This window comes from Pagrus pagrus, assembly GCF_965226575.1.
Source record: "Pagrus pagrus genome assembly, chromosome: 7".
Classification (NCBI taxonomy): domain Eukaryota; kingdom Metazoa; phylum Chordata; class Actinopteri; order Spariformes; family Sparidae; genus Pagrus; species Pagrus pagrus.
This window is the reverse complement of record NC_140191.1, coordinates 13,183,082-13,208,400: the sequence shown is the minus strand read 5'-3', so window position 1 is coordinate 13,208,400 and position 25,319 is coordinate 13,183,082. Positions and strand designations below refer to the sequence as shown.

At 43.0% G+C, this 25,319-nt stretch overlaps 2 protein-coding genes across 6 annotated transcripts in view; one reads left to right on the top strand and one right to left on the bottom strand.

Moving 5' to 3' along the window:
• The window catches only part of pitpnc1b (phosphatidylinositol transfer protein cytoplasmic 1b), a 55,647-nt gene that overhangs the window by 21,108 nt on the left and 9,220 nt on the right, over positions 1-25,319 (bottom strand). For 3 of the 4 annotated variants that reach the window (XM_084357681.1, XM_084357682.1, XM_084357683.1), the window contains 2 exons: positions 1,518-1,657; positions 1,239-1,396 (listed from right to left, as the gene is read on the bottom strand). The gene's annotated coding sequence lies outside the window, so the exon portion shown is untranslated. Of the gene's footprint in view, positions 1-1,238; positions 1,397-1,517; positions 1,658-10,522; positions 10,632-25,319 lie in introns of those variants that run through there. The other variant, XM_084357684.1, reaches the window with a different exon arrangement.
• grin2db (glutamate receptor, ionotropic, N-methyl D-aspartate 2D, b) overlaps positions 11,295-25,319 on the top strand; it is a 53,275-nt gene continuing 39,250 nt past the window's right edge. For both annotated transcript variants that reach the window (XM_084357671.1, XM_084357670.1), the window contains exon 1: positions 11,295-11,405. The gene's annotated coding sequence lies outside the window, so the exon portion shown is untranslated. The remainder of the gene's footprint in view (positions 11,406-25,319) is intronic.

The window sequence follows — 25,319 nt, the reverse complement described above, 5'->3', positions numbered from 1 at the left end:
ACACACCGGTGCAACATGGCGACTCCATAGAAGATGACCTGCTCCCTCTGTAGATATAAAAGTCTCACAAATACACAACGATACGTTTCAAGTGATTACACTCTGATAAAAACATAATTATAAATGTTATATCCCACTTCTGTCCATTAGTCCCCAGAAATCAGACACACTGAACCTTTAAGCATGTGGACACATTGTATGGATTTACATTTACACCCAGCTGAGATCCCATCATCACCTCCACCTTCAAATTCGATAACAATCAGATCACAATGCACTCATCATGAATTGACACCATACATTAACACAGGCTTGCCATAGGTGTGAATGTGGTAAAAGGTTTCCAGCTGGACTCAATTTGGGCACGTAGCAGTTCTTGTTTAGCACGCTATATATCAAATCACTGTGATAACGCGCTAACAGTAGCGGTTACTTCCGAGTAGGAAACTGGCAGCTGACCTGCATTGTGGAGGCCCGACCTGCCAATGCAAAGCATCAGTGTTTGAGGACCTGGGAATGAGACTGATCAGTCAAGTATCTTTCTCCAGAATCGCTTTTTGCACTTTTTAATCCCCGGGCACCGAAAAATGTCTCTTAGGATTTTCAATGTTTTGGTCAGAGACCTTTGCTGGAGGAGGATTGGGTCTTAGAAATGATGCACTTTATTCTGTGTGATTTAAATGTTCCTATGCACTACACTTAATTTGACAATTCACAATTTCTTACAATTTATCATAAAACATATTATTGCAAAGCTTGGGGAAAATGTAGGAATACTTTGATTGATGCATACAATATAATCTCAGCTAAATGTATTACTTTAATGAGGAACCACAAAATGAGTCTTTTGACACTCGGGACTAATATTCAGCTGAGTAAGCAGTTCAACATTTTGAAACTCTACTCCTGGTCAGAGCTGCCCTTCCTTATTTTGTGTCCTGCAGGACGGAGGAGCAGCCGGTGATGGAATCAGAGGGGACTTCATCACGGTGCTTACACCTATCACATCCTCTCACATCATTAAATGAAAAATGAATGGGTGCACTTAGGAAACTGGTGAGGCGTTCTTTGACCTCTATGTTTCCTGCCCCGACTGTGTTTGGTAGGATGACAATGTGTGTGTGTGTGTGTGTGTGTGTGTGTGTTGCGATGGTGGTAAGCAGTATGGATCTGTATTAAGCTGGAAAAAGGAAGCAGCAGATCATTAACTGGTGGGCCAACTGCCATCGCTGCATTACCGGCTCTTCAATCTCAAGGTGTGGTCACAAGCCAAGGTCAAAGGTTCTCCGGTGTCCCCTCCAAGCGTGTGAATGATGGACCCCTCCCGCCCAGGCCTGGATTAGCGGTGGCTTGGTTGGAGGGCAGGGAGCTGATACGCTGCAGCTTTTTCATCTCACTGCAGGGTGAAAGGTAAGGCTTTGAGTAAGATTTAAGATGATGAATTCAGCAGTCTGTGAGGATAAGGTCTGACTGGTTTATGAGCTCCGTGTTGTACAGTTATGAAGTGTGGTAAGTACCGGCATCTCTGTGCGAGGGTGTCCAGATCCTCAGCCTCCCTCCCCTTTCCCTCCACTATCACGACAGGCCCGCCGGACGCCTCTGATCTCTGTTTTGGTCCAATCATCAAAAACCTGAAGTATTTAGGTCAGACTTTAGCCTAGCAAAGGGAGAGACAAGAGGAGAGAAAAATAACAGTGAGAGAAAGAGAAAGTACACATTCCATTATTGTCCTCTTTTCATAGAGAGTCTCAAAGCACAAACGCCGCCAGATGCAACTGACACAGCAGACAAAAAGGAGGCTGGTTGTTGTGCTAACATCGCTGTGTTTTGTGATGTGCAATGTGTGTTTTAAGTGAGTAGGGGGTCTTTGTATGTTTGTGTGGCTGGCTCCTCTGTGTTAAGATGTAAGCTTAGTCTTAATCTCCTTGTAGTTGAGTATCAGGCTGCTGGTAAGACATTGATTGGACCGGCTCCTTAATTGATACCACTGGAGGCTCGGCCGCCAGGGGGGAATCTGTTTCTCCAAGTGTGTATGTGTGCTTTTTGGCGTGTTAGAAGTTAGAAGTGAATCCCCCGGAGACCTGGATGAAACAGAGCGCTCACTTATCCTTATCGAATCCCAATCTCGTGTTGTCAAGCTTTGTCCCGCTGGGAAAATGCACGCACACGCCAGTGAGGAAGATGAGGCTTTATCTGACATCGTTAGGGCCTCCAGACAGCGGTCCAGGCCACGCCAATCAGCGCAGCACCCCAACATGGCAACTTGGCGCAAGAGAAAGTGCGACTGCCTTCATTAATTCCTCCGAACACACACGCGCTGTGTGCCCCCTGCATGTGCACACATTAACACACGCCATTACATACGGGCTTCTTGCTCTGGTAATCAAGTCCTGAGACTCCAATTATAAAAAAGAATAATTCATTTGCAGCTTTTCTCCATATTCATGAGCTCAGCAATATGGACTGCATTCCATACATTGTTGAACGTATGTTCCCAGATGAATTATTGATGTTGCTTGAAATTGTTCAGTGTTCTTAAATGTCATCATTAATCTGAACAAGGAACAACAGCGCCGGCTCAGATCCTTAGAGGAGAGCGAAAATGTGTCTTTGTCTCTGCAGAGTTTGCGTGTGCGAAGAAAAAGATAAAGGATCCAGATCTATTCTATAGCTTGCATTATTCCTTTGTGTGTATGTGAGTCTGAGACACAGAGAGAGAGAGAGAGAGAGAGAGAGAGAGAGAGAGAGAGAGAGAAGGAGGGAGAGGGAAGGAGAGAGAGTCCTTATGTGCATTGGAGGCAGCCAGAAGCCAGTGTGTATCTAAAGGCGTTCAGAGCAGGGATGATCAGAGGGTGTGAGCCCAACACATTCATCAGGGCTCTCCACAGGGACAGAAGTTGAGGCGCACCACAGAGACGAATAAAAATGCTGCGGACCGAAAAGAAACGAAATAATTTATTCCAGGAATGGAGTGGAGGGGATTTGGAGACAAGTATGTGTGGAAGGGGAAGGGCAGGGGAATGGATTAAGGCTGCGTTCAGTGTCTGCGTGAGATAGAGGCTAGCACTGTGGCCCTGAACTTTTTCCTATTCCACACACCGCCACTGAAAGGAAATTCAATTGCCACTTTCCCTCACTTTCTGCCCGGTGTGCAAGAGCGGGAGGAAAAGGAAAAGAGAGATAGACTCAGTGACTGAATACCAAGTAAAAGCACACATTGTTGCATGCAAGGTGGGGGAATTTAGTTAAAAAAAGCTATCTAGCTATTTTAAAAACATGGCAGCGCTCTGTGGCCCCTTCACTCTTCTTTACCGAACCCCTTCCCCTCTCTGTCTCCATCTCATCTAACCAGCTCCGCACCACACCGTCTTTCTCTATGTCAAAGCTCCATGTCTTTAATGTTAATACCACACAGTCCATTCAGGCTCAGAACGTCATCCCAGTAGCTTTAAGCCCGGTACGATTTTCCAAAAGAAAATAACACTCAGCGAGTTCACAAGCGACTGTTTAATGCAGCACCGTGTGGAAATCTCAGCATACTCCCTGCGGCTCGAGGTCTGTTTGTTTAACAACGTCCACGCCAGATGGAGAAACTTGCCAGTCACAGTGAGAGGAAACAACGGAACCGGAAATTTAAAATAAAAACATCACCTGATGTGTATCAACGGACGAGGCCATGGGATATATTTCAACAAGTTCAGCGGAGCAAGCCTCACACGCTGCAGCGATTAAAGTCAAATGTGGCACTCGAAACCACCATTTGGCCTGTGGGAACATGCCAAATTCAATATCCTGCCAGTCTGACACCGCTCCTCAGAGACACTAGAGGACTTTTCACAACCCCGCAATCTCTCACTCCTTTCGGTCAACTAATTTCAACCTCTCTCTGTGTGTTTCAGTGGGACCTGACAAAAGTCTTGCAGAGACGACAGGAATCTAAAATCATAAAGGATCCTTTCTTTCTTAATCAAACGCATTAACTGCACTTTGAATCGTAATCAAATCAATTTGAATTGCGAGCGTGCAGCATCTGCCTGGTGTGTGTGTGTGTGTGGGGGGGGGGGGAATTAGGGAGGTAATTAAGATTTAATGATGGTATTGGTTGATGAATGTTGTTATATAACTTAAATAATCCTTAATACTGTTTACTGTGGCTTTCAAATATTGAATACTGAAGGTGAGGTTCGCCTAGGGCGTCATGCAAGCTAGGACCGCCACTGTCTACACTGTAAATATCAATTTACACAGTAAAATAAGGCGTTGTAATGTTGCAAACATTCACCACCTGGGACACCAAGTGCAGTGAAATGTTTGCTTGTTTCTCCTGCTTCCGCTTGTTGTCGTTTCTTTAGAAAATCAAATTCAAACCACAAAAGTCCCATTTCATGTCACGACAAAGTAAAAACAACTCCTGTATCAACATTCACCATTTTCACTGATGTTCTTTGGTAGTTAGAGTCTTTTGTAGGATTTGTTTAGTTTATTGCTTCAGCTGTATGAGCTGCAGGGCCAATCATTTGTATACTATTTGTCTTTTGGCTTGGATTTTCAATGAAATACCGAAAAGTGAAAACAAAGCTATTAAGCAGCCAACTTGCAAGTTCCAGATGGTGGATCGTCTACATAGCACATGAATGGCAGGGGTGAAAATATTCAGATCTTTTTAAATGGAAATAACAATAACACAGGACAAAACCTGAGTTCATTCCGGTGAATTGTATAGCGTTAGCAAGGTTTATGGGGAACCAAAGTAACAGCAGACGGTTTCATTATTCTATATCCATTACATTGTGCAATCAACATTCACTTCATAATGACACGCTGAAGCACAAAACTTTTCTATTGCCAGTTAAAATTTAAGTATGTATTTTTCGCAAAATGTACCCAAAGTGTCAAAAGTAAAACTCAATGCAGGAAATGCGGCTTCTGAGAGTGTAAGCGGCATTTTCTTGTTGCAGTTCAAGGTGGAGCTAATATTAACTATTGTATATGCTGTTGGTTAGTTAATCTGTAGTCATGCATCATATGTTATAAGCTCATCCGAATGTACTTATGAGTAGCCAGTTACTAGCTAACCAAATAGCTTTCATATAAATGCATTCAAAGTAAAAAGTACAGAATTTCCCTTTAAGTTGTAATGGAGAGTAGAAGTGGTGTCGTGAAAAGTACCTAAAAGTCATACAAGTAAAGATATCGTGTTAAAATATTATCTAGCACCAATGCAAGTAAAAGTAATATTCTGACAATAAATATATTTAAGCATCGAAAGTATAAGTGAAAGTAAATTATACATATATTTATATGTATGTATTTACTGTGTACTATGGGTCCACCGAGTATCGGCACTACCGAGTATTGGATCAGATATACAGCATTAAAAAAAACCTTAATTTAAAAGCTACTTTGGCTATGCATGCAAATTACAAAGCAACTAGTAACTACAGTTATTAAATAAATGTAGAGAAGTAAAAAATACAATATTTGCTATGAAATGTAGTTGAGATGAAGTATCATGTAGCAGAAAATGGAAATACTCAAGTAAAGTACAAGCAGCTGACCTTTGTACAGTACTTGAGTAAATGTACTTAGTTACATGCCACCACTGATGCAGAGGACTGTTTCATAGTATCAGTAAGACAGATAGTAAGAAGGACTAAAGAGTAATTGAGAACATAATTGACAGATTAATTGCTAATGAAAAGAATCGTTCGTTGCAACACCAGGATAATTTGTTTTAAACACTGTAAGAGAAGCTTTTCCACAGAAATACAGTTACAACATCAATCATCCAATCATCTGGAACATGGTTGTAGTCAGTGGTGGAATATATCATCAAAGTAAAATACATTTACTCAAGTGCTGTATTTAAGTACACAGTTGAGGTACTAGCACTTTACTTGAGTATTTAAAATTAAGATTTTAACATACAAAACATGAAGTGCTGATAGAATGGTGAGCGATACTTTGTTATGGATTAAACAGTTTATACAATTACAACTGAACCAATAAACTGAAAAATAAAAGGCAACTATTTTAAAATGGTTTTATAATTGTTGAAGAAAATGATGCATATGTAAGTGAATGTTGAGGAACTAAAGGGTTACTGCAAGTTTTATTTACTCTTTGACAGAGTGGTGTCCAGATAGAGCGATTATGGGAGCATACAAAGACTTGCAGACTTCGTGGGTGTGATCGTGGGAAGTCTGCGAGTCTCGAGGGCTGTCCAAACTCACTTCATCCAGTCCACAAGGGCCCTCAAGCAGACTTTCTGCAGACTTCCAGGGAGTCGCATTGGGCTGCAGACTTCACCAGACTTCACTGATTTAATGACAGTGAACACGTCAAGGTATGTACGACTGAAGCCTGCAGAGGCTCAGTCCAGAAGTCCAGAGGGTGGAAAGTTGGATTCGGCCTATATGAACCTGGGGAGTCTCAACTTCTTAAGATATTCTTGTTTTGGTTAACTGGTTCATTCATTGGCGGGATTTTAGTATTGAGAACAGAAGACAGAACAGTGTAGAGTAAACATGCACGCTCTTTGTGACTTTGTTTTCTTCTGTATAAATCTGATGGAAAGATTTTTTATTAAGCGAACTCCATGGGCTCTGTTATCAGATACATTCTTAATAAAATACAAAAAGAGAGCAGAGTGTCCAGAGGGTGTTTATTAATTCATCAAAACAGAGATCTGAAAGGACAACTTTTATTCATCAATAAGCTTCTCAAATGTGGGATTTGGTGCTTTTCCTTGTGATTAATTTATTTTATATTTATTGGGACTTTATTTTAAATATTTCTCTGCATCAAGTAGATGATACTTATTTACATTCAACGCAGGACTTTTACTTATAATGGAGTAGGTTGTGTGGTACTAGCACTTGAGTAAAGGCTTACTTGCCACCACATGTGGGATAATTGTACATTTATAATCTCACGGATTTTGTTTCCTACTCACAAAAAAGAAATCAACAAAACATAAAAAAGACAATCATTTCTGTGTATAAATGTTGTCACAGGATCCAGAATTCCAACAAAAGTGCACTCTTGTTTTTCTGTGCATCCGTGTACACAGTATATGTGTATTTGTGAGAGAGAGAGAGAGCGAGAGAGACAGACAGAGAGAGAGAGAGAGCCTTATTGTTTGATTGTTAGCTCAGAGCTAAACAGATGCGTAAATAGAGATAGGGGAGCCCAGTCACATCAGATTAGACCAAACAACAAAATTCAAACTGTCTCTCTCACTCTCCCACACACAAACACACACATGCTCTCACAGACAGTAAGTGGAACTGGGAAAACAAACAGACACCAGCAGAGCAATGTGCCTCCATCATACGGCCAACCTTTATTAACAACAACAGGAAAACACACTCCTGCACTGTAACTATCATGTAAATGTGCGCAGACACTGTAGGTCTTTGTGCGCTACAGAAGCATACCGACACATACTGTGGAGTAAATACAGTGGTGACGCATACCATCACATGCCTCATAAACCCTAATGTTACCTCTCCAATATCTCCACAGGCCTCAGGCAAGACAGAGAGACCGCCATAGAGACAGGAAGGAAGTGCAAGAGAGAGAGAGAGGGGCGCACATGGGCGAGCTGTGATGATGAATTGATTGATGAATGCAAATGAAGATGAATGCACGTGGCAAATACAGATAACAAGAGGAATATGAAGAGTACAGAGGCTGGTTCACCTTTTCCGCGTAGCAGAAAATATGAATAGCTGATGTGTATCTGGCCTATTAATACCACAGCAGCGACAGTGAACGCACCACTGAACCAGATATGGATCCCTTATCACAAATCGTATGGCTCAGAATCAGCCGCCGCCGCTCTTTCTATACCATCTGGAGTCTAATCACTGGGCCGGGACGCACCGATCAGCTTAATCGCCCTACATCCTAACCTTTATTGCCATATGGTCCGAGTCCTAAAACTGACCATAGATCAGTGTAAATGTAGAGCAACTAGCAGCCGTTTGTGTTCTTAATTGTTTGTTAATGCAGCGTCATTTCATCACAAATCATGCCAGGTGGAAAGAAGCAGGTGGAAACTGGTGTGTGTGGTGAACAATGGTATGGCATTCTAGCTTTTCAAATCCAAGGATTTGTTGCTTTTCTGTTTAACATCATTGTCACTGGGAAGTAACAAAGTACAAATATTTGGCCAGTGTAATTTTTTCAGGTTTTTGCAGGTATTTATACTTACTACTGCCAACTTTTTACCTTCTACCTACACTTTAACACAAACATCTGTACTTTCTACTCCTTACATTTTCAAACGAGGGTCGTTAGTTTAGTTTTGAATTATCGACTATTCCTATTTTGCCGCCTTCCCAACATCACAAGACTGATTTCAACCAGTGCAAACCAGTGCGTCCTCAGTGCATCAGTGCAAATCACACGCGGCAGACGCAGTAAGATGGAAACAGATAGAGAGGGAGACTCGAAAGGGGAGAAAAGGAGTGTTAGTGTCTCGTATCTGCAGAGACCCTGCAGCCCTCTGCCTGGATTTTCTTATTTTCTCAATTTTGTTGCTGTGCTTGGGACACTTTACCAAGTCTTTGGAATGAGACTCAACAATCAAATATCTTTATGATGCGTTTTACCAACAGCTCGGACAAATCCTACTGATTCTACCTTTAAGTTTAATAGTCTTTGAATTATAATAATATGACGGGAGGGTCAGCTTTGCACAGAAATTACCAGTAAAAATGTCCGTCAAAGGGATAAAGTAGTACATTTCAGAGCCAAGAAGTTGAATCAGTACCTTTACACTTTTTTTTTTTTTATCTGCATCTGCATTTCTACTAGAATAAAGAATGTGGGGACTTTTGCAACTTTTAATCATTGCACATTAGAGTGGTAATCTTTGGGTTTTTAACTTTTGTCAGACAAAACTAGTAAAAGTACTTCTTGTCTTCTTGGGATTTAGGAAACTGTGATGAACAATATTCACTATAATCACAATTAATTGGCAATGTTGCGATTATGGTCTGGTTAGGTTTAGGCGCAAGAAACAATTGTTTAGGGTTTGTTTAAGATTATGTTGTACCTGGTTCTGTCACCACAAACAGGGCTGCAAATCCAATAAAATATCTGGTGTTTTGCCACTAACACGACTGGAAAACGCCCCAGCATCTCATAAAAAATATACAGTCGCTCATTCATGGTTTGCAGTAACGAACAATACTAATATTTAATTCTGTTGCCTGGGTTGTCGCTGGCCCAGTCTCTGCTGCTGTGAAGCCGACATGTTTGCCGTTGTTGGTGCAGAATCCCACTGTGTAGTAGATTAAACGGTCAGTTCACCAAAGATTTCTCACTGAAACTACTACTTTTACTCTGCTGATATTTAGTCGTGGAGGTAGTTTTAGTTTTATTTGCCCAGGTTTTAAGATATCCATCCCTTAGCTTTCTGCCACTGTCAAGAGCATTTTTACTGGAACTAAATTCTACCGAGGAAATATGAAAACTGTCACAACTGTTGACAGCCTGTTCTGTGGATTATTCGAAGTAATGAGGACACTGATTTTGGAAATAGATGTTGCTGTTAAATTTCTGAAGTCTAATTTTTCAGTGTTCAAAGCACCAGAAATGTAACTCCATTCAGCTCTACTGTAGGACGGAGGCAGACGAGGTTGATGAGACTGTGTCTCAAAACCAGGGCAGACAAAACCAAACGATCCATATGACTAGAAAAAGTCTTGTGCGGTGACCTGTAGGGATCTAGACACACACATATACAGTACACACACGCTACTTGTGTGTGGCCACTTCCGCATTCGTGGGGTCAGCCTCGTATTGATGATTGTTCAATTAGATGTGACTGAGGTGTGCGTCCATCATTTACCAGACCTCCAGGGGCAAGGCACATTTCTGTCAATACGCCGAGACCTTTGGCCTGCTTGTCGTTACATTTAAGCACTCGGTCTTTCTCCTGTGTGAGCTCACACTGTGCATGCATGTGTGCATTTGTGCATGTGATCGTGGAAGACATCCCAAGGTCTGATGAAAAGGTTAAACCCCAATCATAAGATCATCGACTGAGCAGCCGGGCGCACGTTCTGCTGATGATCTGCGGCTAACTATTGCTTCATTGATTAGCTCTGATCCTGCAGTGGAGGAGACTGAGGAGAAGATAACAACACATCTCAAATTTAATGTACCTCACACCCTCTGCGTCCCCCCCAGAGACAGCTGTAAACAAAGTATAATCTAGCACACGCAACTGTAGCATCTCTCTTCTTCAACAAACTTCAATATAAATATTTCATCTTCCAGTCGAATAACACGAGGAGCTGCAGTGTGGTGATGCTGCATGTTCCTGCACTCTCTGCAAGCTGCTCACACATGGTCACTGACATGCTACTGTAGTATAGATTTCTCATACGCACGCACGCACACGCACGCACACACACACACACACACACACACACACACACACACTCACAGGAATGCTCTCTCTGCAGCTCTCCATGCAGGGAAAAAAAAAAAAAAAAAATACACGCACCGGGCAGGGTGACACTCACATGTGGATCCACAGACGCTGGTGTGGCGCCTCCGTTTTGCTTGGAGAAGCAGAAAGAGGCGATAGGAGGCAGGAGAAAAAAGGCAGGACGGCGAGGGAGGGATGCAGGGAGGGAGCCAGGGATGGATGGATGGATGGATGGATGGAGGGGAGGAAGAAGGGGGGAGGGAGGGGGAAATGCAGAGGGAGGCAAGGGAGGAGGAGGTGGTGGGTGTGGGGGGGGCAATGAGAGGGCTGAGTGGTTCTAGTAAATATTTATATTGCAGTATGATACCGCGAGAGTGAAAGAGAGGGAGAGAGAGAGAGGGGGGAAAGTCAGAGAAAAGGGGAGATATAGCGCGTCCATCCCTTTATTAATTTTATTCCGGACCGCTAAGTTTAGCATTCAACACGTGTCGCCAGTGATGGAGAGAGGGAGGGAGGGGGGGAGGAAACGAGAGAGAGAGAGGGAGAGGGAGAGAGAGAGAGAAGGAGGGAGAGAGAGAGGTTGACGGTTGCTAGGTGACGGGGCGCATATACTGAATTTTAACAAAAGAACAGGGAAAGAGGGAGAGGGAGAGAGAGAGAGGGAGAGAGAGAGAGAGAGTGTGAGGAGAGAGGAGAGGAGAGAGGGAGGGAGAGAGGTAAAGAGAGAGATCGGAGAAATTGAATACATGTAGAACATATATATATATATTTAGATATATATTTTTTCCCGGCGTGTGTGCGGGTCTGTGTGTGCGCGTGTGTGTGGTGGTGGTGGCGGCGGCGGCGGCAGAAGCGGTGGCGGGGGGGGACACCCGCAAAACGGATACCTCAAAAAGGAAGGATGTGAAAAAGGATGGAGGGACGCAGGAAAAGAGGGGGGAAAGGCTGGTGAAAAACAGTAAGTACATTTATTTTAATGATATTTGCGGTGCGGAGGCATTTTTTTTTTCTCCTCCTCTTCTTCTTCTTCTTCTTCTTCTTCTCTCTCCTTCTCTCCGCGCACAAACACGCACACACACGCACGCACGCACACAGACAGAGACTCTGTGCCGCTTAGATTAATTGCGGCTCGGGCAGTGAGAGGGTGCTACGCGTCATTGAGACAGGCATAAGGGGGCTCGGGTGTCGGCATCTGGACGGCCGCTCGTGATGGAGAGACGGATGGCCGGGGATGGAGAGGTGGACGCGGCCGGCGCACCGGGGCTTTGACCCCTCTGTCATTGCTGCGCCTGAAAACTCACAAGCGTCTTAACGCATAGGTTCCTCACAGCAGCCGGCATAGATAGTCCAATGATACACACACACACACACATACACAGAGACAGAGACAGCACCGGCAGTTCAATTAATCATATAGACTAAACCTTTAGGCTATGATTTTGTCTGCCAGGAATTTTCTATGCATTATTGATAAAGACAGAGTTTTGGTTCCGTTTAAGTCTTTAAACACCGGCGCTGGCTGCAGTTTCCCCCTCACTCTGCTGCGGATGTATTAATTGAGGTGATCATATCTGTTGATGCTCATTTTCTCAGGCTGCGTGGTCAATGTTAGTGCGTGCGTGTGTGTGTGTGTGTGTGTGTGTGTGTGTGTGTGTGTGTGTGTGTGTGCTTCCTCGTCTTCTATAGCTAAAGCTAAGCCCGCAAGATTGCCGATCAGTTTTTCCCTCTTGATCTATTTATATCCCGATACGCTGAATATTTGGGCGTATGGCAGCACACAGTTATCCCTCTGTTGCCACCGAGGAATCTTCCCCAACGGGCTGACTTGCCTCAAACACTCTCAGACAGCTGGAGCAGGCGGGTTTTTCCTCTTTATTTTTCCCCCCCCCCAGCTGGGTGAAGGGAGTGTGTGAGAGATTTCACTTTGTAGGTAGATTTGCTAAATTTGCAACCAACCCCCCCCTTCGGGTGCCCAAATAAGTTTTGTTTTTGCCTCGCAGTGCTCGATGTAGGGAGAGAAGTGAATAACACACAGCACCACCAGCGCTGAATAACAATAAGAGGAAAACAACAGCGAGGCCTTGGACCACAGAGAGCATCACAGAAGGAGCTCGTGCTGTTGACCTGTAAAACAGAGAGCCACAGTGTTGCTTCTCTCGCAGATTTGCTGCAGTGATTGGGAGTGCGAGATCAAATTTATTGGCCTGCGTTGGGAAACCACTGAATTCATTTATCCGGATGGAAATTGGAATTAATGTGTTTGTTTGTTTTCCCATTTCTGTGGGCTGTTTGGTCTCTTCTCCTCCCTCAGCTGAGTTCTCCAGCTGATATCCATTTCAATCAGCTCTTTTCACCCACAGGTGATGTGCTCTGCTCAGCTGATCGTCCCCCCCTCCTCTCGCAAGCCCGCTGAAATTTACACACAGGCGTACTGCAGCAGCGCACTGCATCCACCGCCGCTGCCCGTAAAGTGTTGCCTTCAGTGTCAGCGACAGAGCCCCCCTTTCTCTGCCGATCTGTCGTACAGTTGCCCTGAGAGATCTGTACTGTACCAGCTGTGAGTAGGGGTAGACAGGAGGGGAGGGTGAGGGAGGGGGGAGGAAGAGGAGCACTGATGAGAGAGACAGAAGGTGTGGAGGGAGCGAGAGATGAGGGAAGGTGCGAGGAGGAAGAGGAGGAGGTGGAGGGAAAAGGCATGAGGGGAGAAGCCGGGGTGAGAGATTGGAAAGGCGGCAGAGAGATGGGGAAGAGCGGAGGATTGAATTGAATATCAGAGGGGGACATGGGTGGAAGGCGAGGGAGAAGAGATGAGAGGAATAGAGTCAACATTTGTGCGCTTGTTTTCTCCAGCCCCCTGCTCTTCATCAATTTCACCCTATTGATTCATCGACTTTTGCGCAGAAAACCTTCAAGCTTAGCTCAATCCCCCCCCCGCTCCTCGCCCGTCTTCTCTTTTCTTCTGCCAATCCCCCTGTTCCTTCTCGCCTCAATCCTTTCCGTCTCTTCTCTCACCCCTGCAACCTGTGACTTCCTCTGCACAGTTTCCTCTTCCCTCTCTTTCTCCCGCCTCCCCTTTCATCAGTTGTTTGATGCAACATTAGTGGATAGTTTCCTCAACCCCGCCGCCCACCCCAAACCCCTCTCCCACCCTCTCCGCACACGTTGCACCCAGTGTTCTTTTTAATACCACTAATTAAGGTAAAGCTCGTTAACATAGAACATCAATTAGTCTTTAACGAGATCAGAGGCTGGTGTTTTGGAGCGATTACAGTGCTCCCCTCTCCCACTGTTCTTCTCTGGACTCTGCTCAGGGTTGTATTGATGTATGTGTTGCATATTCACTTTGGCCTGGAGCAGTTGGTGAGCTGAGGACTGTATGCTCGTGTTGGCAGGGGGCTGTCATGTGATGCGCACTGTTTTGATCAATTATTTGAGTGTTTGAGGTTATGTAAAGAATTCACATTAACTACAAATCTGTATTTTCTACCATAACAGCTCTGACAAGTGCTCATTAAATAAATACATATAATTTCAGAAAAGCATCCCTTCGTCGACATCAGCAGGGGAGGCAATTTATCAGATCGACTCTTCTCTCAAATTGAGTCTAAATTGTGCAGGATAGTCTTATTTAATGTATGAACTGACTTTGTTTGGGAGTGAAGCACGTCTAACCATCATGAGAAGCAAAACCTGCAGCTCAGTGATGCCCTCGAAACTAAACTTTTATCAGTACATACAAGGTGGTATAACACATAACAACTGAAAAGATTGTTTAAAATGAACAGTTAACAGTATAATCTGCCTGTCATCATGTTCCGACCCATAAGTACTCTGTTACGTTACTACATTAGTACTCAGAACACATGGATCGAACTAGATCCATCTTTGAGTTCAGCCTTCATTTTGATCTCAAGTTACGTGACTGCATCCTGCACGGTTGTGATGCTATCAACAGTCAATTATCAACTAAAAGTGTAAATATTCACAAGGGTAAAGGTTGTTTGAGTGACAAGTCCAGCATCATTTGTTTACTGATGTGTGTCAAGTGAATTTGACCTATCAGTGGTTCATTAGTTGATTTATTGATTGGTTGATCGACAGAAAAATAATTGCCAATGATTCTGATATTCGATTTATCTTTTCAGTCATATTTCAAACAAAAACACCAAAGTGAAGAAATGCCAAATACTTTTCGGTGAAGGGTTCTCCAATGTGAGAATTTCCTGCCTTTCTTTGTTTGATGTAATAGTAAACTAAATATCTTTGGCCTTTGGACTGTTGGTCGGACAAAACATGACATTTGAAGACATCACCTTGGACTCTGTGGAGCTGTGATGGCATGTTTTGACTATTTTTTGACATTTCGTGCAGATAAAAAAAAATGTCAGTTGCAGCCATATTTACAGCAGTAGATACATAAGAGTTAGTAGAGATGACTTGTGAACTCCTTTATTTACTGCATGTGTATAAATTTAAAGTTTAAATCATAATAAAATTGAAAAAAAAATGCTGAACGTATTTCTATGTAATAGTTTACTTGCATCGAACTGTATCCTCCACACTAAAACTAGCAAAAAACAGGTAAAATTACTGAAGGTACAGCAAATCTCTGTCACAGCTGCCAAGCTGTCAGTGACAACCTACCTAGACTACACTTGTTAGATGTAATAGTGACATTATGATGTATTTGATTATGACAAGTTGCAGTAACAGAAAAAAATTGTCTGCTTCCATAATGAGAACTGGGCATCATTTGTGCAAGTTTTCAGAGAGTCACGTGTAACTCAGAGAGACAGAGGCGCTGCTTCACATACAACATACTGAACTAGAACAGCACTCAGCAGAGCGCATACCTCCGCCATGGCCCAACAGTCCCCTTTAATTCACTCAAGCCTCGATAGCACTGTATCCCTACCATAACTGCTTTACCGTAACTTAAGCTCACCAGATATAGGATCCAAATCAAACTGCCCACATTCATCAACACCAGCCACCTAAATATGCATGTTTTTTTTCATCAAGGTCCACGACTTATTCCCTGAGAAACTAAAGAAAATGTCGAAAAACAGCCGTTCTTGCAATGTCAAAGAAAGTGAGAAAAAAAATCCTGGATCCATCCTTTTATCCAGATCCGCACTAAACGTAAATGGGGTCTATTCTGGGCCGAGACCCAACCTCCATCCAAGTTTCATGGAAATCAGTTCAGTAGTTTTTGTGTAATCCTGCTGATAAACCACCCAACATACAAACAATCGGAGACGGGTGAAAACATAACCTCATTGGCAGAGTTAATTACAGAAGTAAACAGTTTCTGGGGGAGGTACAAGTGCTGCTTGGGGTGTGATGAAAATGCACTTATTCAGAACGATGTTTGGTAGAGTATGACAATAATCAATATCAAAACAAAATCATTATGCTGTAGAAACTTAGAAATTAATTAACTACCATCTGAACTCCCTGTCTGAGAGTTTCTTTTCAGTAAGGTGGCAGCTGCTATGGTTTGGCACCCTTGAGGTGCCGCCCCCGGCCCAGTTACAGCCCGACTCTGGACTGGGACTGGCAGAGACAGTCAAACACACAGTGTAGATGGAATGACAGGAAGTCCTTCGACAAACAGGTGGAGATGGAACAGACAGACAGATGGACAGGCTGGCAGACAGACACATTCATAAACAAAATCACACAGACAGGTTTGAACGCACACAACAGTGAGGGAGAATTTATTGTGCACTCCTTGCACACAGCCACTATCAAACAGGTGCGCACACGCACGCACACACAAACAAACCTGAGCCAAAGCCCTGCGGCTTGTTTTGGGAATACAAGTCTGGAGGCAGCTAGCAGGCACACAGCTTCACATGGCTGCATGCAATACACAGTCACACACACTCTCAAAAAGTACATTCAGGCAGATACCCATGGGTATGCAGTCAGACACACACACGCGCACCGAGAGCATACCCAAAAATACACACACAATGAGTAGCATACTGCACACAAACACACACACACACCAGTCTCAGTTTTGGATGAGAGAGGACCTTGGGACCTTGCCCATGGGATCCACACACTTACAGACACCGTACTGTATATATACATTTGAGAGCGCGCACACGGCAGAGGAAAGGAGGATGAAGGGAAATAACGAAAGACGATGGAGAGATGTGCAGGAGTGTTTTGCGGCGCGCAGCGTTTTGCAGCAGTGCGGTGCGGTCCTTCATCGTGATGGATGGGGCAGGAAATGACAGCATTAAGTGGTTATTAAAAAGAGGAAATGGGGGCATTTATAAAAACTATGTTAGCCTGTGTCTGCGGCCCATGTCGCATGTCACCCTGGGCTGCTGTGTCATGCCTCCTGATCTGTGAGACTTCCCAGCGCTGCACGTAGGGCCAGCTTTGTTAAAACCCTTTGTCATTCTCCTCTCAAAGAGCCCAGCAGCTGGCATTTATAGCAGGCTTTGTACTGGAGTGACTGTGCCGGATTTACTAGGTGCGGGTACCAGGTGCAAAGTTGAACCTGTTTTATTGCCTTATCACTTTATATAAAAATAGCTTTGCTCTATATTCTTTCAAGTTTGAATGTGGAATTCCTTCATAAACAGGTGCCGACTATACAGCTGTTACAAATGCAAATATGCGCGTTTGCACCTGAATGGAATTTGCACAGCACGTTATCTACAGTACAACAAGGTGGGGAAGACAAGGATGGAAGAGGGAGCGTCAGCGCAGAGATGGAAGAAAGCCTCTGATGAAGATAGTTTGATGTTCCTGGGCTTGTTTTAATGTGCTCTCATCTCTGCATGTAAATAGCTCCAGCTTCTAAAACCGGCCTTGTGATTTGACACCTCTCCTGGTTTTTGACACTGAGAAGAATGAAATGTACAATACGCTTGGTATGCAGGTATTAAGACTCAGGGTGCGGATTAATTTGTTCTCAATTCAGGTTGTGCGGTTTCATTATTCAAATTGCACATTTTTTCACATCGAAGCCTTCTTTAGTCTACCTCCTGAAAGGTGATTAGGAGTGAATGCTCTCTTTTCAATTATATAATAGCAATTTCAATCTGATTTTTTCCAATGAGGCAATAAATGACCCTGGCCTTGGTCTGGTGCTGATCAGGCTCATCGAGTTGATTGTTATGTGTTCTGCTCTGTGTTAACTGTGGCATATTCTCTATCAAAGGCTTCGGCTTTTGGGAAATAGAGGCACTCATTCACACGTTTTGGACTAAGCAGTGAGGGGAAATAGCACGAAGATCAATTGTTGGCACTGGATGCTCTGTGAGATCTATACCCAAATATTAAGACTGCTGATTACAGTTCCTGTCATACAATAGTCTGTAAGTCACGGAGTGGGAGTGGGAGGAACGGGAAAACCTTGCGCCATTCCAACTTTGAAGCATTCACACTTTATTCCAAGACGGCTAGCAACACTAAATAAATTAAATAAAGCCTAAGGTAGTTATATTTTTTGTGCTACATGTATCTAGTAGTACAATGACAAGTAAACCAGAGGCAAACAATCAGTGTATGCACAATCTGATACTGCCATGTTGGTGTTGTGTCTGGAACATCGTAATTAATGTTCATTACAACTGACCAATTATGTTTTTGTGACTCGGGGGGGAAAAGACTGAAAAATACACACATAGGAGAAGTTATTCTTCCAAACATGTACATTTGTGTTGAGAAGCAGTGTGATGGACGTATAGGGCTCGGAGGAAAACAAAAAAAACCCTTCATAACAGTCTTCTACATATTTTATGTCTTCTATAATTTTAGGAAATGTAATGAGGTCTGTATGAGGTCACAGTAGATGACACATCAAAATGTATCAAATCTCATTTGCTATTCAACATTTCTTGGTGCAAGTTATTTTAAGTAGGATTTGTACTAATTAAGCTTTTAAAAAGTGGTGAGGACAAAACTGCTCATTACAAAAAGTAAAGGAGGCATGCCCTCAGTGTAGATGACACCTATGTGGTTCATATTGTGAAAGGCTGTATGGTAACTCAAATATTTTTATTACCGTAACATTACGTATTTTAGTTCCCTAAATCTGACCAAAGAGCGACAGAAAGATGGAAATAAATGGAAAATAACATAACTGAGTGTAAAAATAATACATTTACAATATAAAAATATGCTTCAGGCAGGATGTGACCCCCACTTCTCTAAGTGAGACCTATGCTGAACCCACTCAACCACAACAGCTGGCTCCAGATGTGGTTTTCCTCACTGATTTGTAAGTTTAAATGACGGTCCTGGAGCAACATTCATTATGTCGTTCTAGGAACAACATCAACACCACCGTAGCTCATCGGCAGATATTGGCCATTCACAGATTTCTCAGGCTATCCGCAAATATATTGTCAAATATATATGCAATATAAAAACGTGTACAGAACGTGATGCAGAAAAAGATGCTTGGAGTAATTTATAATTACCAAATTCCCGGTGAAGTTTAATGTTTGAGTACGCTGATGTATGTATACTTTTGTCACAAGGGTTTGATAACCACATTTGAGGAATCAATGCAAAAAATGTGTGTTCATGTATATCTTCTGTGTGTGTAAGGATATTGGTCGATATATTGATATTGGGAATTTTTTACTCCCTAATATTGGTATCAGAATCAGCCCCAAAAATCCAGTATCGGTGGGGCTCTAGCATAGCTTATTTCTACTTGGCAGAATCAACAGTATTTTATTCAGATGTAACTGCCAGTGATTTTGGCTTTGCAGCCATTGTTTTTTATTTTTTACACTTGTGTAGTCTTTTCTTCAAGTATAAAATCATGGCTGTCAAAAAATGTTCTGATATCTCATGACATGAGCAGCTTTTCCCTCCCGGCTACTCATAATTACGTTCCGTACAATATGATGCGAAACCGCCATAAAGAGCTGGGGCCATCTCAGACTAGTGAACACCTCTTTGATGAGATACTGGGGCTTCATGTGTCGAGACTTTGAGAAAATAATAAAAAAACAGGAGAAGACAGATATTTTATATTTGTTGCTGCGAAGCAAACATCACAGCATTACTGGGCAGCTGGATGTGTCTGTGTGAAGACAACACTGTGGGGTTCTGACATTTCCTTCACTAACCTCTCACCACCTTTTACTCCTGAGAATCATCTGAGGCTTCATAAAAAAAAATAAAAAAACCCTCCCTGGTCTCAATCCTCCAATTCCTCTCCCCTGTTGGGCTTCTGTCTGCATGGGAGTGCATTTCCTGAGCTGAACTGATCCACCAACGTTTATAGGATAGGCTGACAGAAGTGTTTCTAACACCTTTGCTTATGAGCGGGGGCAGAGCCAGATGTGCTGTGAACGCAGCTCAAACCTGTACACAACATTTTGACATTGCAGCGTTAGATTTTAAGCAGACGAAATCCAGCTTGACTTTAGCAACATGTGGCGCGTAAGAGACTAGCTAACTGTTTCTCTTATTCAGACGGGTGTTAAAGGTTTGTGTGTATCTGTAGATGTGACGTGTGTGAGTGTCTGTACACATTCATCCATACATGTAAAGTCTGTACATACACATCTGCTTGTGCGTGACCTTGCACAAAGACATTATCAGCGAAGGTTTCCCACACCAGTTTAATCCGTTTATCTTCAGAATAAGATTGTGTATCGTTACTATGCAGAGCTAGGTGCTTGTTTCTGCTGAGAGTCTTGAGCAGCTTCCTAGTTTATAGTTGTTACTGAATGTTTCACCTTACAGGTCCTGAAGGGCTGCAGTGTCGGCTGCTTTTCATCTTGCTCTTTTAATTAGTGACTGATTTAGATCTGGCTAGGTGATCCCAGTGTCTGGCCAATCAATGAGGGAATTAATGGAAGCGCTGGTGCAAGCAGAGTGGAGCAACGCTGTGCCGTTTTGCGACAACTGGCTCCAGATTGGAATGAGAAAAATAATTAATTTATATTATTGTTAAAAAAACGCAGTATTTTTCCTGTGCGGTAACATGATCCCCCTAAATTCTGAATACTCTCAGACTTATTTTGCCTGTCTCATCACATCTTCTGAAAATCTGTCATCCAATTTGTTCCTGATTTCAATCTCAATGCTCCTTTAAAGAAAAAAAAACACCAATCAGGCAAGTATTTCATTCATGAATGTACAGTGCATTATGTAAATGCACAGCATGAATGCATGTTTATTCTTAGATGATTGGATTGCATTTGATAGCGCTGTGATACTGAAGCTATTTTCCCCAAACACAAAGCCCTCAGAGTGTCTGGATTCCCGCAAAAAGGTTGAGCAGAGAGAAATGATTCCCTTTAAAACAAACATAATAAGATAATCCCCCCAGGTCGTGCGTCGTAAGGACATCTTGACAGAGGATTTGAGAAGAAAAGCAACTACAGAAAACAATTTATATGTACATTAAACCCAGTAAATTATGTGGTATTATAGTCAACCCGGGAGAAGAGGGGGGTGGCCAGAGAGTAGCGCCGCAGACCTCTGCTCCTCACTCTATTAGATGTCAGGTGTAGAGGTGGGAAAATGAAATATTCTTGCTCCTTGGCCAGCCTTAAAGCAAGCACTTATGTTATACAAGCATTGGCAGTGGGCACACAAACTATGAAGTTTCCTTACAAAACCATTTTCATTCATTCAAGCCGACTTAGGATATGCCAGTTAGGCTTATTGAAATAATACCCGACACTCTGTCATGTGAATTCCTGATGCAAGATCCCCAGACACTGGTCTTTCCACGTGAAAGCATCTGACCTCGCTGATATTTATGTCTGAACACTCATGAGGGTAGTAAACCATTTGTAGCTGATGTTCTCTGAATGGATGTGTGTGTGTGTGTGTGTGTGTGTGTGTGTGTGTGTGTGTGTGTGTGTGTGTGTGTGTGTACAGGAGCGAGAGGATAAAATAGAGACACCATTGAAATATTTCCGTGCATCGTTCATTCACAAATTGATGTTGTTTATGCAGACTGTATAACTCTATAAAAATAAAGTGCGAGTGTGTGAGCTTGCAATGTCCTGAGGATTAAATGAATGACAGGGGCTTGGAAGATAACACACACACACACACACACACACACAAAGTGAATAATTCAAGATGCCCAGGCTGCGTTACAAAACAAAACGAAACAACTGACAGGCCTTTATTTCTATCAGCTGATTTTTCTCTCAGGTTTCTGGAGTTTATATTCGTGCAATTACTAGACATGTGTAAGGTTTTATTAAAGCAAAATTAAACACATTCTCTACTAGGTAATTCCAGGTAATTATATACCCAGAGCTGAATGTTATGAGTTAGACAAATGGGATGTGGTAATGTCAAATATTTCATCATAATCATCTGTAATGGATGTGATTTCCAGTCACTGCTTTTCATGTCTGTTGTGCCAGAAACCACAGCGGGAAGTGGCAATAAGACATTTTCTTTTTTGTTAAAAAATGAGGTCAGAGAATTGTCAGTGCTACACTGTGGCGGGGTCCGGGGTCAGCTTCATCTCATTTCCATCAATCCATAGAGGGAAGAGAAACAAGGAGTGTCCTCCCATTCAAGTAATGAAATTTATCTCCTGAATGTACGGAAGTGAAGTCCAATTAATTGACACTGTCTCTTGGCAGAAGCGTTTAATCCGAGCCCGTGAAGAAATATTTGAATTAAAGGCAGGATACTCTGAACCCCAGTCAGGCGCGTTTTGTACGACCACATGGAAATTATGGGGACTTGAAATGTCAGAAATGAAATGCCTTTCTGCTGTGGAGAAACATCAAAGCGAGATGTCAAGGTGACTGTTTCATTTAGCTCTTGTAAAAGGTTACAAAATACAGAAAGGACAAATGGAGACTATCAGCTATAAGCGAGTGTCATGCAGAGCCGGTGTAGATTTCACATCCTCTCTCCTGTAACAGTACAGTTCATATGGAATAGTTTTTTTTGCATTTGCAGGTTATTTATTTGTTAACAGAAAGAAGAGCCTTTGGATAGTTGTGCGCTCTGCATGTCTTCGGTTTGCCACAATTCATTTTTCATATTCCGTATCAGCTAGCCCCTCGACTTTAACTGTTCCGCTTTAAAAAATGGTTGAAAGCAACCAGCTCTGATCTGGTTATCGGCCTGTGGCATGTGTAATTTACAAATACTGTGTGTTGCTTTTCCCTCTGAGGCTCTGGTGTCACGATGGTTTGATAGATGGCTCCGACTCTGTCACCAGAATGGCTTATGATAGCCACGGCTATCAAGTCCAAGGGAGGCAGCAGCAGCAGCAGGCTTTACTACTGCTGTTTACGGCCATGCAGTAAAAACACACAGTACTATACGCCCTGCTGCTGCACGCTGCGCTGCTCGCCGATCACTCTGCACACTATGCACAATGGGAACAAGAGCCGCTCGCCTGCCTGGTGGCTCTTCTGCTCGACAGGGATCAAAGAGAGAGAAAGAGAGATGAGAGGAGAGAGGAAGTGAGGGAGGGGAGGAAGTAGAGAGTGAAAGAAGTACAGGACAAAGACGTGTGTGGAAGGAAAGAATAGGGAGAGGGCTGAGGAGGGAGAAACAGGCGAGGAGTTGACGAGGAGTTGGTGAAAGTGAGGCAACGGAGTGACTCAATGAATGAAAGCGTGAATGAACGAGTGACCAAATCGAGTGACTGAGTGAGGGAGACAGACTGAGTGAGGGAGTGTGTCAAGTCAGAGTGTGTGAGCGAGTGGATGAGTGGGTGACCAAGTGCAGCAGGACAGAGAGAGAGAGAGAGAGAGAAATTGGGGGAGGCAAAAAGAGAGGGAGAGAGGATATGTTCCGTCAGAGAGGACACACTCCAGTGGCTGTGATTGAAGTATGGGCCAATTAACACGAGGAGCATTGAGCTCCAGCTGCACTCTTCTCTTCATTCCTCCGCTCCCCCACACGACACACTCACACACAGAGAGACATTGATACACTCACATATATGCACACTGTGGGCATCACACTGTGTTGGCACTTTATCTTATCTTTTACTATAGTACAGCTATGGACCCGAGGAAATTATAGAGACTACATGCAGCAGTGTTCTTGAGCCCACTGCAGTCTTAAATGTGGACAAGTGGAAAAAAAAAGAAAGAAGGAAAAATGGAGTCTTCATCTTCAGGGGAGGGTTTTTTTTTTATTCTAGGCACTTACAGTGACTCACAGAGATGCTGCAATTTCTTCTAATGGTGTACAGTAGATTATATATTAGCCTGCATATTTCAGATGTTTTGTTATTGGCTGTGGAGAACTGCCTGAGCTGATTCAGTGCAGCCTGTGCCATAGGCAGCAGGGAGCAGGTCCATTACTCTGCATGACAGACTGGAATGAAGCAGCAGAGCCCCGATGTGGGCAAAACACAACGCTGAACACTGCACTTCCACAACTCCACACACTCCAGACTCCAAAGACTCCTTCCCCATTCACATTTCCCCAGCAGATCGGATGCAGCACCAGGCCTGGCACGCTGCCTCCACTGGAGTTCAGTGGGAGAGGGGCTCAGGGAGGCATGCACGCCAGAAGCCGACTTCCACCCCGAGCGGCTCCCTCCCCTCCTCTCTTGCGACTCGCTCTTCCAGACTCACCGCGGGCGCTCGCTGCAGCTGTAGAATGCACAGTTAAGGAGAAGGAGGGGATCTGATACTTGAAAACATTGTGATTGTTTTCCTACCATCACACTGACACCGAGAATCAATTTTTCATTTTGTGTTTAGAGGCTATACAAGTTTTTTGTCTCTTTGGTGTTTGCGGGGAATAACACAGGCTTCACTTTAATCCTCTATAGAAGGATATACCGTCAAAGTAGTTGATTTGCCTTCAGCGACACAAAACTGCAAACCTGTTTTGATATTTTTGAAGAAGTTGTTGCAAAAAAAAAAAAGCTGCACCCGAGTCACCATCAATTCCTATAGGAAATCAATTGGAGTGGGCACATGATGCTGTGTAGAAGAAATGTTTAAGCAGAGATATGATGAGATGTATTTTGATTGCAGAGTACTGGCAATTTTGGAAGAGAAAGAGGAGACTGGCTTGGCCGTGTGAATGTTTTCTCTCTCATCATCTTGATTAGCTGTCTCTGTCAGCCTGAGAATATTCCTGCTCTTAAGTACCCTGTAAATATTCCTGAAGGTGTTTTTAGTTTGCCTCTAACAGTCGCAGGCATGTACGCCAGCTTCTGTGGTGCTGTAAATGTCACTTTCTTTGTTTAGAAAGACAAACTAAACTGGCTCAGCGGGAAAGAATAATTATACTGTAGATACAGTAAGCTGCTTATTACAGTGATTGACAAATTGAGAGATCAACAATATACAATACAAATACTTCAGTGCAAGCGCTGATATAATATAATGATTTAGCCGGTAAATGATGATTGAAGGTGCGTGTACTTAGGCGAATTCAAAGTTTTAAAGTCTAAAAGAATCATCAAAGAAAGTAGTCTTATGAAATTTGAAAGGTTTTCAATTCCATCCTTCTTTCTTTTGTAGTCAGTGCAGTCACATTCAAGAAAAGAATATATTATAATATTTATCATCCTGGTGAGGAACACAATCCTGATACGTCCCAAATAACAAACAAATTTACATATTGTCTTTCAAATGATACAGTATCATGCAATGGTCAGATCCTGGCAAGGCTCCTATCTTTTAATTCAAACTTAATTTCAGACTCACAAGGGGGTCCGTAGCAATGAAAAGAAAGAGGAATAAAACATAAGAAACTGTTCATAGGTAGGCTGTCTCGCCAGCGTTGTCTAATAAAGCACAAGTATAATAAATGACTGATCACATCTCAGTAAGAAGGTGATTGGTAACCTTGTTACGCTTTTTTGACTAAATGGTCCCAATTGTAACATTTCCTGTGTTGTAGGCAGCGCCTTTCCAAATATACATGC